We start from the raw sequence: 3134 nt of genomic DNA on the forward strand, positions 1-3134 counted from the left end.
TCTCTCTCTCTCTCTCTCTCTCTCTCTCTCTCTCTCTCTCTCTCTCTGTCTCTCTCTCTCTCTCTGTCTCTCTCTCTCTCTCTCTCTCTCTCTCTCTGTCTCTCTCTCTCTCTCTCTCTCTCCCTGTCTCTCTCTCTCTCTCTCTCTCTCTCTCTCTCTCTCTCTCTCTCTCTCTCTCTCTCTCTCTCTCTCTCTCTCTCTCTCTCTCTCTCTCTCTCTCTCTCTCTCTCTGTCTCTCTCTCTCTCTCTCTCTCTCTCCCTGTCTCTCTCTCTCTCTCTCTCTCTCTCTCTCTCTCTCTCTGTCTCTCTCTCTCTCTCTGTCTCTCTCTCTCTCTCTGTCTCTCTCTCTCTCTCTCTCTCTCTCTCTCTCTCTCTCTCTCTCTCTCTGTCTCTGTCTCTCTCTCTCTGTCTCTCTCTCTCTCTCTCTCTCTCTCTCTCTCTCTCTCTCTCTCTCTCTCTCTCTCCCTCTCTCTCTCTCTCTCTCTCTCTCTCTCTCTCTCTCTCTGTCTCTCTCTCTCTCTCTCTCTCTCTCTCTCTCTCTCTCTCTCTCTCTCTCTCTCTCTCTCTCTCTCTCTCTCTCTCTCTCTCTCTCTCTCTCTCTCTGTGTGTGTGTGTGTGTCTGTGTCTGTGTGTGTGTGTGTGTGTGTGTGTGTGTGTGTGTGTGTGTGTGTGTGTGTGTGTGTGTGTGTGTGTGTGTGTGTGTGTGTGTGTGTGTGTGTGTGTGTGTGTGTGTGTGTGTGTGTGTGTGTGTGTGTGTGTGTGTGTGTGTGTGTGTGTGTGTGTGTGTGTGTGTGTGTGTGTGTGTGTGTGTGTGTGTGTGTGTGTGTGTGTGTGTGTGTGTGTGTGTGTGTGTGTGTGTGTGTGTGTGTGTGTGTGTGTGTGTGTGTGTGTGTGTGTGTGTGTGTGTGTGTGTGTGTGTGTGTGTGTGTGTGTGTGTGTGTGTGTGTGTGTGTGTGTGTGTGTGTGTGTGTGTGTGTGTGTGTGTGTGTGTGTGTGTGTGTGTGTGTGTGTGTGTGTGTGTGTGTGTGTGTGTGTGTGTGTGTGTGTGTGTGTGTGTGTGTGTGTGTGTGTGTGTGTGTGTGTGTGTGTGTGTGTGTGTGTGTGTGTGTGTGTGTGTGTGTGTGTGTGTGTGTGTGTGTGTGTGTGTGTGTGTGTGTGTGTGTGTGTGTGTGTGTGTGTGTGTGTGTGTGTGTGTGTGTGTGTGTGTGTGTGTGTGTGTGTGTGTGTGTGTGTGTGTGTGTGTGTGTGTGTGTGTGTGTGTGTGTGTGTGTGTGTGTGTGTGTGTGTGTGTGTGTGTGTGTGTGTGTGTGTGTGTGTGTGTGTGTGTGTGTGTGTGTGTGTGTGTGTGTGTGTGTGTGTGTGTGTGTGTGTGTGTGTGTGTGTGTGTGTGTGTGTGTGTGTGTGTGTGTGTGTGTGTGTGTGTGTGTGTGTGTGTGTGTGTGTGTGTGTGTGTGTGTGTGTGTGTGTGTGTGTGTGTGTGTGTGTGTGTGTGTGTGTGTGTGTGTGTGTGTGTGTGTGTGTGTGTGTGTGTGTGTGTGTGTGTGTGTGTGTGTGTGTGTGTGTGTGTGTGTGTGTGTGTGTGTGTGTGTGTGTGTGTGTGTGTGTGTGTGTGTGTGTGTGTGTGTGTGTGTGTGTGTGTGTGTGTGTGTGTGTGTGTGTGTGTGTGTGTGTGTGTGTGTGTGTGTGTGTGTGTGTGTGTGTGTGTGTGTGTGTGTGTGTGTGTGTGTGTGTGTGTGTGTGTGTGTGTGTGTGTGTGTGTGTGTGTGTGTGTGTGTGTGTGTGTGTGTGTGTGTGTGTGTGTGTGTGTGTGTGTGTGTGTGTGTGTGTGTGTGTGTGTGTGTGTGTGTGTGTGTGTGTGTGTGTGTGTGTGTGTGTGTGTGTGTGTGTGTGTGTGTGTGTGTGTGTGTGTGTGTGTGTGTGTGTGTGTGTGTGTGTGTGTGTGTGTGTGTGTGTGTGTGTGTGTGTGTGTGTGTGTGTGTGTGTGTGTGTGTGTGTGTGTTGTCTCTCTCTCTCTCTCTCTCTCTCTCTCTCTCTCTCTCTCTCTCTCTCTCTCTCTCTCTCTCTCTCTCTCTCTCTCTCTCTCTCTGTCTCTCTCTCTCTCTCTCTCTCTCTCTCTCTCTCTCTCTCTGTCTCTCTCTCTCTCTCTCTCTGTCTCTCTGTCTGTCTGTCTCTCTCTCTCTCTCTCTCTCTCTCTCTCTCTCTCTCTCTCTCTCTCTCTCTCTCTCTCTCTCTCTCTCTCTCTCTCTCTCTCTCTCTCTCTCTCTCTCTCTCTCTCTCTGTCTCTCTCTCTCTCTCTAATATGGTGACAACGATGTATCCTGTGTAGCGGTATACGGTTATGGTACGATGGATTAGCTTGGAGAGGTTTTTGCGGCTGGTCACAGACAGCTGTTTTGTTGTGCACTGAAGTCCACAAGCGAAGAGAAAAGGTGAGAGGAGGAGAGTGCGTAGATGGGAAAATGAATTCTACAACAAGCAAAGTAATGATGCTGTATGCGGCTGCTATGAAAGTGAACTGTGATCAGGGGTGTATTCATTCCGCCGATTCTGTTGCAAAATTGTTTCTTAAACAGATGCAAACGGAACGAAAGAGGGAGGGACCTACCTGCATTTTCCCAGTAGGAACTCTCTGTTTGGACTAATGATTACACCCCTGATCAGCTAGACACAGGCAAAAGTATGCAAGGCGGTATTGAAAGTGTCACTGTGCACCTACGTTATAAACTTTCATTTGTAGGTTGTAACAACCTCATGATGGGTATAGGGCAAATTAGAGTGTCATGTAGCAGCCTAAACCTATCGATGTTACATTGAACTGGATGAATGGAATATGAATGGCAGTCATTCAATATGATGTAATAGAAATAAGGCCATCCTCCCTAATCTTAAACTGCATTGACCGCCACTGATGTGGATGGAGCAACAGAATTGCAGGGTTGCTGAAAACGATGACATCCCACATTGGAGACTTTGGGAGTAGACGTGTCACTGACCTGAATAAGCCCTATCTATACTGACAGCTTACTCTCAGGCACTCAGAGTCGCACAATGTCAACTCAGCATTACTAGCGAGTCAGCCCTGTATTTTCAATCCATTAGTTCACTGGTAAACTGTTCACCATTCAGTATAATCA

Source organism: Oncorhynchus clarkii, unplaced genomic scaffold (assembly GCF_045791955.1).
Source record: "Oncorhynchus clarkii lewisi isolate Uvic-CL-2024 unplaced genomic scaffold, UVic_Ocla_1.0 unplaced_contig_7423_pilon_pilon, whole genome shotgun sequence".
NCBI lineage: Eukaryota > Metazoa > Chordata > Actinopteri > Salmoniformes > Salmonidae > Oncorhynchus > Oncorhynchus clarkii.